Raw genomic sequence first — 16,901 nt, 5'->3', positions numbered from 1 at the left:
TGGCAGGAATCAAGGAGTAAAGAGTATACCTCAGAACCCTTTGGAATCTGTGTGTAGCCTTCTATGTGTGTGTGTGTGTGTGTGTGTGTGTGTGTGTGTGTGTGTGTGTGTGTGTGTATATATATATATCTATATATATATCTATATATATACCTATATATATAACAGTAACAGTAGTAGTCTCTCAGTAACTGAGGATGACGATTGTCTTTGTGTGTTTTCATCTATGATAGATGAATGTGCACAAAGACACTTGTGCGTGAAGGAGATTTAAGTGGAAAAGTCGATGCACAGAGACAGTCCCACTCTCTCGGCGTTGGAAGCCTGGGTCCAGTGGCACGAAAAGTTGTTACACCTGGAGACCTCCTCAGCTGCATTGGATGGCCGTGTTGTCTTTTGTGCTCCATCATGCCCTATGCCACCCATACAATACATTCATATAACTGTATGTGATGTATGTGTATAATACCAACCATGCATATAATGCTACCCATAGGTATTTAGAGAAGGTGTGCCAGGTGTTCTCTAGGGGAAGTTGTCACTGTCCCTTCCTTTCAGTGGAGGAGAGTCACTGGTGTGATATGGAAATCACTTTAAAAGACTGATATACATTAATTTAAGGTCGCCAAGGAATTCAGCTATGTAATTCCTAAATGAAAACTCAAGTCAGCTGTCAACCTTTTTTATGGTGTTTTAATTACAAACAGGAGGAAGAAAAGTATTAGAGGAAGAGAGAGAGAGAGAGAGGGAAAAGGGAGAGAAGGCAATAGGGCTTAAATACCCACTCTGCTTAGGCTGAGCCAAAGGCCCAAGGCCCTGGATAGCCGAGGCAAAGAAAAGAGATCAGTCCCTATCACTCACATGACCAAAATGGAGAAAGTCTGTGGGCTCCTCCACTCCAAGCACCAGGCTCCAACCACACCTTCCTCCCTCCACCCAGGAAGTCCCCAGAACTCCTGAGCTGTCCTCTACCTCACTTCCTGTCTCTCACATGTGCCAATGGTGGCTCTAGCTTGACCTAGGACCACCCAGAGGTCTGTCCTTTTTGCACATGTCTGTTGAAGGCCATATTCTCAAATAATTATAACTTGAGTTTTGCTGCAGCCCTTCCTGATCTTGTTACCCTGAGTAGGGTGGAGAATGTAGTTTCCAAGACCTGATTCTGTTATTCCAAGTATCTCTATTGTTATTGATCAGGAAATAGCTAAATCCCATCTTCTAAAGAATGGCCTGAATAGGGTTGAGTAGTTTTGAAATTCACACTGGGAATGCTTCCCCAGGCTATGTTGGCCACTTGAGCCACCTAGTCCAATCTTTGTGTTGTCTATGATATTATCAAGAACAATATTTCCAAATTTTGTTCCATACTCTTATGTTTTGGGGTAAGAATCACATGCAAGATGTGAACTCAGGTCTTTTTGGACTCTAAGTCCAACCTTCTAACCACTGTACCAACTAACTACCATCAAAAAGCCATTTTGAAGGGACAGCTAGGTGGCTCAAAGGCATGTGATCCAGGCTTAGAGAGCCTGGGTTCAATTCTGGCCTCAGAGAATTGTTAGTTGCTTGATCCTAAACAAGTTACTTCATCCATATTACTTAGCTCTTTCACTCTTCTGCCTTGGAACCAAAATATGGTATTGATTCTTAGACAGAAGGTAAAGCTTATTTTTTTTAAACTATTAGAAGTGGGATTGAACTGACATCTTTCAATTAACCGCTGAACGTGATGATTGCCCCACAGAGACATTTTTTTGCTGGAGTTACAAGTTATGTTTTAAAAGATGACAAAGATGTGGAAACTTTCAGCTAGTTTATCTTGCTTGAAAAATCAGTGACTGAAAAGCCCACTTCCATAGACTCAGAGAACAAGCAATGGTATAATTGTTAAAAAAATAAAATTTTATTAATATTGTTTATTTTACATAACCTAATTTCCCAATATATTCCTTGCCCTCCCTTTCCAGTGAGACACCTTTTCTAATAAAGAATTTTTTAAAGAAAAAAATCAACAAAATGAACCAACATATTGACCATGTCTGACATTGTTCCACACCCATAGTCCCCCACCTCTCTAAAAGAAGGGGTGGGGAAGGTACTTTCTTACATTTGTTCTTTGGGCAAAGCTTAGTTATTATAATCTTGCAAGACTTCATTTTCAATTGTTTCATTGTTGTTCTTTCTATTTAAAATTGATGTAGTCATTGTGTATGCTGTTTTCTTGGTTCTGTTTCACTTTGAATCAATTTATTTAAGTCTTTCTATGCTTCTCAGTCTTCATTACACTAATCATTTCTTATATCACAGTGATATTCTATTACATTCATGTACCACAATTTCTTTATCCATTTCACAACTGATGGACATTGCTGAATGGAGCTGGAGTAGATCATGAAATCAAACTGGATTCACTGCAAATTTATGTTACAAAACCTCAACTGGAACCTCACTGAGGCAAGGCAGTTTTTAATTAGCCTTCCTATTCAGTTCACTATCCACTCACCCAAACATCCTCACATCTCCAGAGAGAGTCCCCGACTCTCTCAGCAGAGAGCTTTGCTTCATACTTGACCAAAACAAAACACCCAAATCAAACTAATGCCATTCATGGAGAAATAGCTGTTCTTACCTCCATTAGTACATATCTCTCACTCTCTTCTCCTTCACACATGCCTGACATAAAAAGGATTCTTCCTTTTGACAAGTCAAACTCTTCTATCTCAACTTTGATCCTCTTTCATTTCTCTAACAAATCATCTACTCTCTATAATTTTAATTTCTTCCCTTTTGCCTACAAACTTGTCTATGTGTCCCCCATACTTATAGAAATTGTCTCTTGATCTGACCATCCCTGCTAGTTACTGTCATATAAAGTCCTTCTGATGGTAGGTAGATGATACAATTAATACAGAACTAGGCCTGGAGTCAGGAAAAGCTGAGTTCAAATCGAAACTCAGGCATTTATTTACTAGCCATGGAACTCTGGGAAAATCACAACTTCTGTCTGCCTTAGATTCCTCAATTATAAAATGAGGATAATAATAGCACCTACTTCCCAGAATTGTTGTGAGATCAAGAGATAGTATTTATAAAACACTTATCATAGTGCTTGGCACATAGTAGTCACTTAATAAATGCTTGTTCCTCTTCTTTTTTCCCTTCTCAACTAAACTCTATGAGGTAAGCTGTCTATGCCAGGTGTTTCTATTTCTCTTCTCATTTATCTCTAATTTGTCTGCAATCTGTTTTTCCTAGATCTTCTTTCTAGGGCATATGGGGTGTTCAGGGATGACCAGAAACTCTTGCATCGGGCTTGCTAAGCCCTTTTCAGGGCTGCTCATACACCTTTGGTGTCCAACTTTTACCCATTTCTTACCTGTGGCTCTAAAAATCTGAAGCATACACAGTGGTGACACCCAGTCAAAACATCTCAGCAGATGGACTAAACCAAGTTGAGGGTAACTAACTGACCTTAAACCCATAGGTGAGTTAGGAGAATGTTTATCCCCAGCATGTGAAGACTTCTCCTGATGGAACAGGAGACCAGAACAATTTGTTCCAATGGCCACAAATATAGTTGGTGCTAGGGAGCACTTAGAGCTTGGAGCCCTAGAGCTTAGAGCTTGAAGATGTAGGTGAAGATGCATTGCACCCCAGGCCGTCATCAGTATTCCTGACTTTTGTCTTGTCACTGGTCTTTAATGACTCTAAAACAAAAAGTGAGGTTGATGACTTTGTGCAACTTTGCCTCACTTAAATCCAGTTCATGCACAAGTCAAGCCAAATAGCCCAAGATATCTTTGAAAATGGACACAACAAAAATCTTTTTTCTAGTTTTTTAAATAAAATTTAAAAAATTTTTAATTACATGCAGAAACAATTTTTGAGAATTGTTATCTTTCCCCCATCTCTGATTTCTTTGGCATATGGATCCAGTAGTGGTATTGCTGGGTCAAAGTATTTGCATAGTTTTATGGCCCTTTGGGCATGGTTCCAGATTATTCTCCAGAATAGTTGAATCAGTTCACAGTTCCACCAACAGTGTACTTTTCCCACTTCCCTTCCAACATTTATAATTTTCCTTTTTGGTCATATCTGATAGGTGTGACGTGGTATCTCAGAATTGTTTTAATTTGCATTTCTCTAATCACTAGTGACCCAGAGCATTTTTTTCAAATGACTATAGAATGTTTTAATTTCTTCCTCTGACAACTGCCTGTTCATATCCTTTGATCATTTATCAAATGAGGAATGATTTGTATTCTTGTAATATATTTGACTTGGTTCTCTATATATTTGAAAAATGAAGTCTTTGTTAGAGACATCTGCTATAAAACTTTCTCCCCAATTTATTGTTTCCCTTCTAATCTTGGTTGCATTGGTTTTGTTTGTACAAAACATCTTTAATTTCAGGTAATCAAAATTATTAATTTCATTTTTTATAATGTTCTCTAAGTCTTACTTGGTTATAAATTCTTCCCTTATCTGATGTGTAAACTATTCTGTATTCACCTAATTTGTTTATGGTATCACCTTTCTAAGTTTCTTGACATTGCTTTCTCCTGATTCTCTTCCTATACACCAGACCATTCTTTCTTAGGCTCCTTTTGTGGATCTTTGTCTGGGTGACAATGAATAACTCCGAGTGTCTACCCCCTCTGTCATGAGCCCTCTTTTCTTCCATCCTTATGCTCACTTTTGTGACAAGGATCTCATCAGCTCTCATGAGTTCAATAATTCTTATTCTGGAGATTCCCAGTTTTCTATGTCCACCCACTAGTCTCTCCTGATTTCCATTGTTTCTCCTCCAATTGCCTACTGGATATCTCATACTGAGATATTCTGTAGATGTAGCAGTCCAGCCCATATGTATACTTAAGATGTAAGGATTGTGTGTGGGCACATGGCCATTCTTGCTCATGGCAATGAACTCCGATGGCAGCATTGCTAAAGTTAAGGCGCAAAACTTAGTTCCCTTTGTCTTATTCATGAGGGGATAAAACTCCACCTTTACCTTGTTCCAATCTACACCTGGACCAATCAATACACTATGTATTCATGTTTTATGTATTGCGCTTATTTGCATATCAAAGACATTAAAAGGAGCAGCCACAGGCACCTCCCTCTCTCTCTCTTGAATCTCACGCCTTGCCTAACTCTGTCTCTCTCTCTCCCCTGCTCTCCTCTCTCACCTGGGACCTGGCCTCTGGCCAGGCATCTTTCTTTTCCAATGCCAATACCTAGTTCTTTCTAATTCATTCTATTATCCACACTTTATTCTCTCAGCTAAGCTATATCATCCTCTGACCTGTGTGGTGTAATTTTGGATCACTGGATGGATCTTGCCTTTGAGTTGTCCAGAGATCAGAGTTGGCTGTGGGCTCCATTGAAGTCAATATGGCCTGGTTTCTGACTCAATTCTGCCATCTCCTACCTGGCTCTATCACGCCCCCCGCGGAATCCAATCTACTATCCTTTCTCTCTCTCTCTCCTTGAGGCATTTGTAGCCGAGTGTCTCAGTAGACATCTTAATCTACATACATCCAAAACAGAACTCATTGTTTCTTCCTGCTCCCAACAAGTCCTCCCCTCTTTCCCACTTTTCTAGTACTGTCAGGATTACCACCATTCTCCCAGCCAGTCTGGTTTATAACGTCAGTGTTCATCCTCAACTCCTCAACTGCATTCACCCCATATATCCAATCTATTGCCAAATTTTATTGTTTTTTACTTTCCCAACATGCCTTGTATATTTACCCCTTTCTGTCCTCTCACCCAGTCACCACTCTGGTATAGATCGTCATCATCTCCTGCCTGGATTATTGCTATAACCTTCTACTCAGACTCCTTGTCTCAATTTTCTCCGCACTCCAATCCATCCTCCGCTCAGCTGCCAGAGTGATTTTCCCAAAGCACAGGCCTGACATCATCTCATTGACTCCAAAAGCACTAGTCACTCCCTATTACATCCATTGTCAAATATAAATGCTCTGTCATTTTCGGCTCTTCACAACCTGATCCTTTCTTCCCTCTCTAGTCTTTTTCTTCAAATCTTTACATTCTGTCTTAGAATTTATATCCGTTCTAAACCAAAAGAGCAGTGTGAGCTAGGTAAATGGGATTCAGAGACTTGTCCAGGGTCACACAGCCAGGAAATGTCTGAAGCCAGATTGAGCCTAGAACCTTTCAACTCCAGGCTTGGCTCTCTGTCCACTGAGTCACATAGCTGCCCCATCCATTTCACTTAACTCCCTTCCATGAACTCAGCAATCCAGCTATACTGAGCAAGTTATTTCTTGCATAGGACACTACATCTACCATTTTGTGCCTCCTTATTAGCTTTTCTCAGGCCCTCAATTCTCTCAATCTTCACCTTGGCTTCTTGACTTCCCCTGATTTTTTTCATAACTCAGCTCAAATATTATCTTATGCAAAAGACTTTTCCCTTTTCCCTTCACTGCTAGTGTCTTCTTTCTGAGATTTCCTTTCATTTACTTTGTGTGTATGTATATATATATATATATATATATAATATTGTATGCATGTAGTTTTTTGCATGTTGTTTCCCCCATTAGAGTACCATCTGCTTAAAGACAGAGACAGTGCCTTTGTATCTTTAGGGGTTAATACTGAGTCTAGCACAGAGCAGATGCTTAATGCTTATTGAGCCATCTAGGTGCCTAGAGTGGAAAGAGAGTCAGGCCTGGAGATGGGGCTCAGACACCTAGCTGTGTGACCTTGGGCAAGTCATATAACCCCAGTTGCCTAGCCCTCATTTTTTAATTTTTAAAACCTTTACTTTCTGTCTTAGAATCAACACTGGGTATTGGTTTTAAGGTAGAAGAGTGGTAGGGGCTAGTCAATGGAAGTTAAATGACTTGCCCAGGGTCACACAGTTAGGAAGTGTCTGAGGCCATATTTGAACCCAGGACCTCCCATCTCTAGGCCTGACTCTCAATCCACTGAGCTACCCAGCTGCCCCCTACCTAGCCCTTATTGCTCTTCTGCCTTGGAACCAATATTTAATATCAATTCTTTTTTTTAAATTTTTATTAAAACCCTTCCCTTCTGTCTTGGAGTCAATACTGTGTATTGGCTCCAAGGCAGAAGAGTGGTAAGGGCTAGGCAATGGGGGTCAAGTGACTTGCCCAGGGTCACACACCTGGGAAGTGTCTGAGGCCAGATTTGAACCTAGGACCTCCCATCTCTAGGCCTGGCTCTCAATCCACTGAGCTATCCAGCTGCCCCCTATTTAGTATCAATTCTAAGATAGAAGGTAAGATTTTTTAAAAATGTTGGTTGACTGATACTTTTCTCCTTCAGTTTTTTACTATTATAAAAATGCTACTATAAATATTTTGATGTAACCATTATTTTTGTCAAAGCAATGGCATGATGACCAAATGTCATACCCTGCTCTAAGTCAGTTGATGAGGAGCTTTGCCTTAGTAGGCATATGAAAGATTAAGCAATATTCTATGCTATAAATAGCACTAGATAATGATTGGAAACTCTTCAGAGATGACACATAGTAGTCAGTTGATGCCTAGGACAACCAGAGCAGTGGAGAGTCGAGGAAGTAGGTGCCAAAAAGGGTCTTTCTACCAGTTGATGGTAAAGAAGATCTAGTTATATAGTTCTTGGCTGAATGGTTTAGAAGGTCAGAAAACTACAATGTGGCCCCCGATGAGGTTGCTAAGGCTGCCTGAACTGAGGGGCATCTTTACTCAAGTAGAGACAGGATGGAAAGAGTCTCCTTTTTCGCCTAAAACTGTATCTATGAGAGCCTCAAAAGAGAAGAGGATATCTATAGAATCTGATTCACTAGGAGCTAGACGGTGATAGGAAGCCTAGGTTCAAGACTGGGACTATTGTAAACCTTAAAATTTCTTAGACTTATAAATGTTGGAAATTTCACCATTGGGAAATTTCATACTTGAAAAATTTCCTACTGATAGTCTATTGGAATGTGAAACCCCTTGGCATGGGAGAAGGACCCTTCTCCTCCCTACTTAAGATTATTTTAGGACAGAAACCTTTTGCTGAACAATGGAAAGGGCTTTGACCTATGCTTAAGCATAGAACAGGAAGTTCTTTGAGTCATGATTGATTTTAGAATTGATACAATAGAGATACTTGGAATGACAGAACCAGGTCTTGGAACTTACAATCTCCACACTACTCAGGGTAACAGGATTTAGGAAGGACTGCAGCAAAGGATCAAGATTTAATTATTTGAGAATATGACCTTCAACAGACATGTGCAAAGCCACAGACCTCTGGGCAGTCCTGGGTTAAGCTAGAGCCACCATTGGCACAGGGAAGACATGGACAGTGATTGGTAGATGTGAGAACTGAGGGGAGGGAACTGAGATGGTTTCCTTAAAGATAGCGGGGTCTGAGGACAAGGGTGGTGGGAGAGGGTTTGCTCTGAGAGGTTGTGCTCTGAGAAGCTTGCTCTGAAGGAAGCTGGAGGTGGAAGCCCCTGAGACTGTTTCTCCATTTTGGTCACGTGAGTGATAGGGACTGATCTCTTTTCTTTGCCTCAGCTATCTAAGGGCTTGGGCCTTTTGGCCCAGCCTAAACAGAGGGGGTATTTAAGCCCTATTCCCTTCTCTCTCTCTCTCTCTCTCTCTCTCTCTGTCTCTCTCTCTGTCTCTCTCTCTGTCTCTCTCTCTCTCTCTCTCTCTCTCTCTCTCTCTCTCTCTCTCTCTCTCTCTCTCATACCTTTCTTCCTCCTGTTTGTAATTAAACTCCATAAAAGGTTGACGGCTGACTTGAGTTTTCATTTAGGAATTACATAGCTGAATTCCTTGGCGACCTTAAATTAATATATATCAGTCTTTTAAAGTGATTTCCTTGTCACGTTGTGGCGACCAGTGGAGCTAAGGATATTAAGATTATATAAAGACAGTGGGATCACTCTGCAGACATGTCAGAACTCTGGCCAGCAACAGGCTCAAATATGATGCTATGCATATAATGGGAGAAGAGATTATAAATACATTTAAAATATGCTTATTGAAGGAGGGTACATATATATGTGTGTGTGTGTATAAATTTATATTTATATTTATATGTATGGAGTCACATGGTCATGTTCAAGTTCCTAAAACCTGCTTGGGTTCACCATCTAGTTAACCATTGCTGCCAAGTAAACTTCCCCAACTTGCCAGAATTATGATATCATAGGAATACAAGGAACAGTTAAGTGATCTAGTGGATAGAGCACTGGGCCTAGAGTCAGGAAGACTTCTCTTTATGAGTTCATATCTGGCATTAGACACTTAACTAGCTCTAGACAAGCCCCTTCACTCTGCCTCCATTTCTTCATCTGTAAAATAAGTTCGAGAAGGAAATGCCAAACCACTGCAGTCTTTGTCAAGATATCCCTGCATGGAGTCATGAAGAGTTGGACATGACAGAAACAGCTGACCAACAATACAAAAGTGTATTTTAGGTGATAGAATGTATTATGTATAAGAAGAAATAAGTATTGAGCAAAGAACATGCTACCTACCCCTTTCCTAAACTCTGATCTTGCAGACTTCCAGGAAATGGTAGATTGTAAGTTCTCTTTGCTTCCATTCCTGTACCAACTTTCCAGCCTGACAATGAAAAGCAGTGAAAAGAAAAAAAAAAGATTTGTGGATCCACCCTCTCCATACTCTCCAGTTCCTCTGCCCTTAGGTATGGCAGGCAAGATATTAGAGTAATGGTCTCTGTAGCAGCACTAGCTATGCTATATTTCTCAGAATAAGAATCTGAATGATCAGGGAATCTGTAGGCTAAGCTGTCATTGTCATTGTCATTGTCACAAGGTCTTAATGTGGTCCTAGAAATCTCATTTTTGGAGAGAATTTGGGAACAAGAAACTTAGTATGTTGGATCAGATCTAAGTATCCCTTCATCTCTCTTCCCCACTTCCCTCCATCTTGCCCTGTCTCACCACTCTAATGAGCCTACTTCACTTCTCTATCAGGACCGCTGTTTATATACTTAATGGCTGTACTACAATTGCTTATTCCTCAACCATCTATGAGGTACCAAAGAATCTCCTAATATACCAGGTCCTGTGTGGCCTTGGTCTCCTGTATGCAACCCTAATATGTAATGTATTATGTATGTACTACTTACAACTCTAATAGGAATATAATTCTAGTTGCATTTAGTCTGTGTATTGGGGATAACCACTTGGGACTATGCGTATAAGCCCATTAATGACTCTTTTGTGATTGTACTTATATATATTGTTGTACGTTTGGGGAGATTTTTTAGACTTCTTAGGAAACTAGGGAAGTTACTTCAGTAGGCCAAACCTTAGTTCCTGGAAGCTTCAAAGATGGTTGCCTTGCCTTTTAAGAAAGCTTAGGGGGGGGCAGCTGGGTAGCTCAGTAGATTAAGAGCCAGTCCTAGAGATGGGAGGTCCTAGGTTCAAATCTGGCCTCAGCCACTTCCTAGCTGTGTGACCTTGGGCAAGTCATTTAACCCCCATTGCCTAGCCCTTACCACTCTTCTGCCTTGGAGCCAATACACAGTATTGACTCCAAGATGGAAGGTAAGGGTTTAAAAAAAAAAAGAAAGAAAGCTTAGGGCATGGATGGTGAATTTCTGGTCATGTAATGGCGTCTACTGTCATGATTCCTGACCATATTAATAACAGGTTGTATCCCTACCACAGAAGTCCAAAGATATCAAAATATTCTGGCACATCTAAATGGAAAAATTGTGACAGAAGATATGGAGACAATTGAAGAGTACCAAGGAAAGGAAATGTTTATGTCAAGATCCAGCAGAAAATAAGAGTAAACTGAGGGACAAGCATAGCAATACAATGCTGGTGAATACAAAACTGTGAATTGGTACAACCATTCTGGAAAGCACTTTGGAATTTTGGCAAGAAAATGAGTAAACTGTCTATACCTTTTGGCCCAGAAATGACTCTGCTAGGAATATACATCCAATGAAGTAAAAAAGAGAAAGGTCCCACATCCACCAAAATAGTCATAGTAGCAAAAACAAAGTAAATAGCCATTGATTGGGAAATGACTAAACAAATCGTGGTACATGAATGTAATGGAATATTACTGTTCCATAAGAAATGATGAATATGAAGAAATCGGAGAATGTGGAAAGACATATAGATCAATACAAAGTGAAGTAAATAGAACCTGGAAAACAATGCAATGGATGACTTCAATAACATAAAGAGAAAGACCAATAGCGCAACAAAAAATGGCTATTGCATAATTCTGATAACCAAACTTCTCCCAAAAGAACAAATGGGGGAAATATATCTCTTCCTTTCTTTGCAGAGGTGGAGGGCTGTGGGTGTGGAACATTACTTATACTGTCAGGTTTGGTCAATGTTATAGATATTTTTTCTAAATTCCTCTCCCCCTAACTTTTTCATCCCATTGAAAGGGATGGCTTGTTGGATGAGGGAAAAGGGGAGGGATACTCTGAGGGATATGCTTCATTCAAAAAAAGAGATAATAATTTAAAATAAAAAACAACAAACTGAGTGAGTTAAGAGAGACCAAGATGAATTCCTGCTATGCCAAGGGATAAAGTCTTTGGCTGAAGTAAGAAGGAAAGGAGAGATACTGCAAGGATGAATCTGCAATGGCATCCTTGAACCCTGCTGATCTGGCAGTATTCTGACAACTCTGAGGTCACTGAAGTAAATGACAGCATCCAAAAAGAAAATACAGATTTTCGTATTAGCTACAAAGACAAAGCTGAGAGGAGACAGGAAACTACTCTTTCCTCTTCTCATTTGTTCTACCCATTTCCATGGGATTTCATCTGACAGCTATTACTTCCCCACCAGGGTCTATAGGGCATTGCACCTAACTTTTTGTATAGGAGTAAGGGAGGGGGCCATTTATTTTTCCTGCTAATTATCTTCTTTTTATTGTTCAGTCATGTCCAACTCTTCATGACTCCATTTGTGGTTCTATTGGCACAAATACTGGAGTGTTTGACATTTCCTTCTCCAGCTCATTTTACATACGAGGAAACTGAGGCAAACAGGATTAAGTGACTTGTCCAAGGTCTCACAGCCAGATCTGAACTCAGGAAAATGAGTCTTCCTGATTCCAGGCCTCAGATGCTATCTTCTATGCTCTCTACCAACAAGATAAATAGCAATTATTGTTATCCTATAATAATTGAGTATTTTTCTATTTTATTGAGGGTTCCTGCATAGTTTATGAATGAGGAATATACTGAGTCTGAGTTGCATTTGTATAATCAGTCCCTCTCATGACTAAGGGAGAGGTGGTATGGGGACCCTAGAATATGAGAAGAAAGGTTTAATAGAAAGGGATTGGGGAGGTAAAGGGTTGAGCTCGAGAATATTATGAAAGAAAGCAGGAAAAAAGATATATAGTTTCAATGAACCACTGGGATTAGCAGGTAGGAGTTTTTTAGCAATAGGAGAGAAGAAATAATGGTTGAGGTTCCCACTCTCCAGTGTCCTTAGATAACAATGATAATAGCCACATTTATATTTTGCATCAAGGTTTGCAAAGTGCTGAACATACATTATTTTATTTGCTCCTTGGAACAACTTTCTGAGGTAAGGGCCATTATTATCTCTATTCTGCAGATGAGGAAACTGAGGATGGGAGAAGCTATGTGACTTTTCTAGGGTCATACAATTTCTAAATGTCTGAGATGGGTTTTGAATTCAGGTCTTTCTGATTTCAAGGCTTAATGTTACCTAGCTGGACCTCTTTCCATACACTGTTCTATATACAAAATAACAAGAATAATAGCAACAACAATAAGAGCTAGAATTTACATAGTACTTTAAGGTTTATAAAAAGCAGTGCCAGTGTTATCTCATTTGATGATGGGTACAAAGTGGCAACAGCACTCACTACGCAAACATCAGGGAGGTAGTAATAGGATCACCAGAGATTTTAGGCTGGGTTTCTAGCTAAGTAAATACTTAGTGACAAAGTGTCCAAAAGGCTAAACTTTACCTCTATTTGGCACAACTCGAGCAGAAAATGGCTGGATACGAATCATACACAAAAGATATCCCCTGTGTGAAGACTCTATGTGGTTCTCCACTGAGCCTGAGTTCCTGGGGGTCCATACGACACCAGGCAAGGTGATAAAGGTCTAGGCCTGATATAACTTAACCAGCTGAGGGAAGGGGTAAAAGTCTTATCTATCTGTGGAGGAAATTATGAGATTAATAAGAACAGATCAATTTGGTTATAAAAGATAAAAGGCTTTTATATACTTAAATGGAAGACATCCAGAATAAGAAGGAAAGATCCAGATTAGGAAAAAAACTTTTACATTAAACATTCTTGATAAAAGTCTCACATCTAAAATTTATAAGGCATTGATTCAAATTTACGAGTAAGAGCCATTTGCCAAAAGATAAGTGGGTAAAAGCTATGAATAAGCAGTTTTCAAAAGAAATACAAACTATCCACAACCACTGAAAAATATTTGAGATCACAAATAATCAGAGAAATGTAACAAATGAAGACAGAAATAAATGAAAACAATTCGGAAATATAAGTTGACATTCACAAAAGTGGCAAAGAGTGTAAAAGATTATAAAATCTAATGCTGGTATGACTGTGGGAAAATGAGCATATTCATGCAAGGCTTGGTGATGTTGTGAATTGGTTCAATCTTTCTGAGAAACAATATGGAGTTATTAATAAAGAACTCCATATACTATACAAGTAGAGGAGGGTTAATTGGGGGGAGGGGAGAATGTTCTGTTCACTCTGATGAGTTTCCCTAATGATTGGCATCTCCCATGGAACTCTATGTGTGCCTTAGCTCCTTGTTGAGAGATATATATCTAAAAAGGACCAGAAAGGACCACTAGAGAAATGAACGAACATTTATTGAATATTAAGTAATATAATCCTAAAGAGCTGGTGGGGCAAACAACAAAATATAGAAACAATAGATAATTTAATTAAAAATAATGAAGATGAGACAATACAAAAAATTTGGAGATTCATTTAAAGCAGTCCTTAGGGCAAAAGAATAGATCAACAAATAAGATATGCAACTAAAAAAACTAACCATTTAGAAAAACAGAAGTTTTTTTAAAAATAGCAATTAAATTTCAAAATCAAAGAGCTTAACAAACTTGAAAATAGAAAACACATTGATTAAAAATACAGCTAAGAAGAGTCTGAGGCCAAATTTGAACCCAGGGCCTCCCATTTTTCCCCACCTCTCAATCCCCTGAGCTACCTTTGCTGCTCCCTAAAGAAGGATCTTTAAAACTTCAAAAATTTTGGACTTTCTATTAGTGTGTTAACCCTATCTCCAAAACTCCCGATGGCCAGGAGCAAAAGATATATTAGATATCCTAAGAAGTTTCAAACTCTACAAGGAACCTAGCAAAAAGTTATACTGGAATAATGGACTCCAGCAAAAGAACTTCCAGGAGCCGGGAGTTTTTCTCCTTTTGCTACAAGCATTCTAAGCTTGAAACTGTTTTCCCCATAGACATGTGATGGCGAATCTATGACATGGGTGTCAGCACTGACACGCATAGGCATTTTCGATGACACGTGGCTGCATGTAGCCACATACAGAGAAGTATGGAGCCACACACAGAGAAGGATATTTTTTTCTCAAAGTTACACCCTCCAAGGGCAGCTCTCCAGCCTCTGACCCTCACCTGACACCCAGCTCTCATTTGTGGCTCCCAGTAGCTGCTAGCACTGTAGCAGCAGCAGCCACACCCCGGGCAACGACTTCGACAGGCCGGCTAAATCTTGTGAGGGTAGCCATCGGGTAGCCATCGGGTCGTCGTGGACCCCTGGTGAACTAGGGCTTTGCTCACCCAGCATGTGAAGACTGTTTTCGGCAGAACAGGCGGAAGAAACCAACAAGAAGGTTCAGCGGCTGAGATGGCGACGCAGCAAAGCACTGTGGAGTGCTTAGGGCATGTTGGAGCACAAAAGACAATACGGCCATCCATTGCAGCTGAGGAAGTCTCCAGGTGTAATGACTTTTCGTGCCACTGGACCCAGGCTTCCAACGCCGAGAGAGTGGGACTGTCTCTGTGCATTGACTTTTCCACTTAAATCTTCATGCACACGTGTCTTTGTGCACAAAAATGTACAAAGACAATTGTCATCCTCGGTTACCGAGAGACTACTACCACACACTGTCTGAGTTATACTTGTTTTTTTTTTTTTGTGAATTTTGACACATGAAGCTCAAAAGGTTGCCCATCACTGCCCTAGACTCTGCATCTATTTGTGGGAGAGTGTCACCTACCTTGGGAAGAAGGATTTTGTACCAAGAATTCTTACTATATCACCTTAGTAGACAACCCTAATGAGATCTGGCTAATCGCTAGCAACTGATAAGCAATGAAATAAACACATTGCTGGGGGCTTGGGAGTTATAGTCTTAGAAAAAGAACTTCCTCAGGACAGCTGGGTAGCTCAGTGGATTAAGAGCCAGACCTAGAGATGGGAAGTCCTGGGTTCAAATCTAGCCTCAGACACTTCCTAGCTGGGTGACCCTGGGCAAGTCACTTGACCCCCATTGCCTAGCCCTTACCACTCTTCTGCCTTGGAACCAATACACAGTATTTAAAAAGAAAAGAAAAGAAAAAGAACTTCCTAATCCCTAGAAAAGTGAGTAGGGAAGTGGCAGTCACTCGCTGGGGTTCTGGTCTGCCAGTGCAAATGAAGGCTGGGGAGAGTGACCTCCAGAACAGGTGCTAGCTACATCTGTATTAGTTTAGGTGTGCCAATGAGTCCTCTTTATCTTATTTCCATGGTAGAGGAAATAAAGGTTGTCCTATGCCAGATGTTTATATTGCACAGAGTATCTTTATGGAAGTAGATCCTGTTACCTGTCACCTAAGCTTTGTAGCAGAGGCAGAGGCAGAGGCAGAGGCAGAGGCAGAGAAGGAAACTGTCCCCTTTAGGTTTAAGGTCCCCAGGATTGAACCTGGGTCTGTGTGAAAATTGACTCCCTTTGAAACGAGCTACACTTTACTAACTAGAGAGTGGGAGGGAGAAGGTAGCTGATTCGTTATTAGAGATATTTGATGCTGAAGTTGATTAAAAGTCCCTCTCTGATCTTCATCTTGGTAAGGGTTTTCTATGTATTCATGAAGTCTCTGCTAGTAAAACTCAAGTCTGGCAGGTGCTACTAAGCCAGAATGACTTTCAGTAGGGGCCCCTGGGAGGATTGGGAGAATAGGGAAGGGAACAAGCATTTATTAAGCACCTGCTATGTGTTAGGTATTGTGTGCCACACCCTGGGCTAAGTGCTTTATGAATATTATCTAATTTGATCCTTTCTACCACCCCAGGAGGTAGGTACTATTATTATGCTCATTTTATAGTTGAAGAAACTATGGAAGATAAAAGTACTTGTAATTTGCCTATGGGCTTTCAACTAGTAAGTGGTTGAGGCTGGATTTGAACTCAGATCTTCCCTGATTCTGGGCACAATACTCTGTACACTGTACAATTTAGTTGCCAGGGTCTCCATCAAGATGGAGAAACGGTGGTGCTGAGAGACTGATCAGAGAGACTATTCTAAGCAGTCCTTCAAAATGAAAGTTACAAAAATGTTTATACTCAGTGACCTCATTACTAGGACCATAACCAAGGATTTTATTGGGGTCCGGCGAGGAAGAGATATTTATCTGTGTAAAAATATTCCCAGCAGCACCATTTCTAAGAGAGAGAAAAAAAGAGAAGGAAAATCAACTATGTACTCAACAACTGGGGAATGGTTGAATAAATTATGGCATATGGATGTAATGGAATATTACTGTGCCATAAGAAATTACAAATATGAATAATTCAAAGAAATATAGGGAAAGTGTTTTGAAGTGATGTAAAGCGAAGAACTCAGAGAACAATAGACATAGTGAC

The sequence above is a fragment of the Monodelphis domestica genome, chromosome 7, assembly GCF_027887165.1.
Source record: "Monodelphis domestica isolate mMonDom1 chromosome 7, mMonDom1.pri, whole genome shotgun sequence".
In the NCBI taxonomy this organism is placed as follows: Eukaryota; Metazoa; Chordata; class Mammalia; order Didelphimorphia; family Didelphidae; genus Monodelphis; species Monodelphis domestica.
This window is presented reverse-complemented; position numbering follows the sequence as displayed.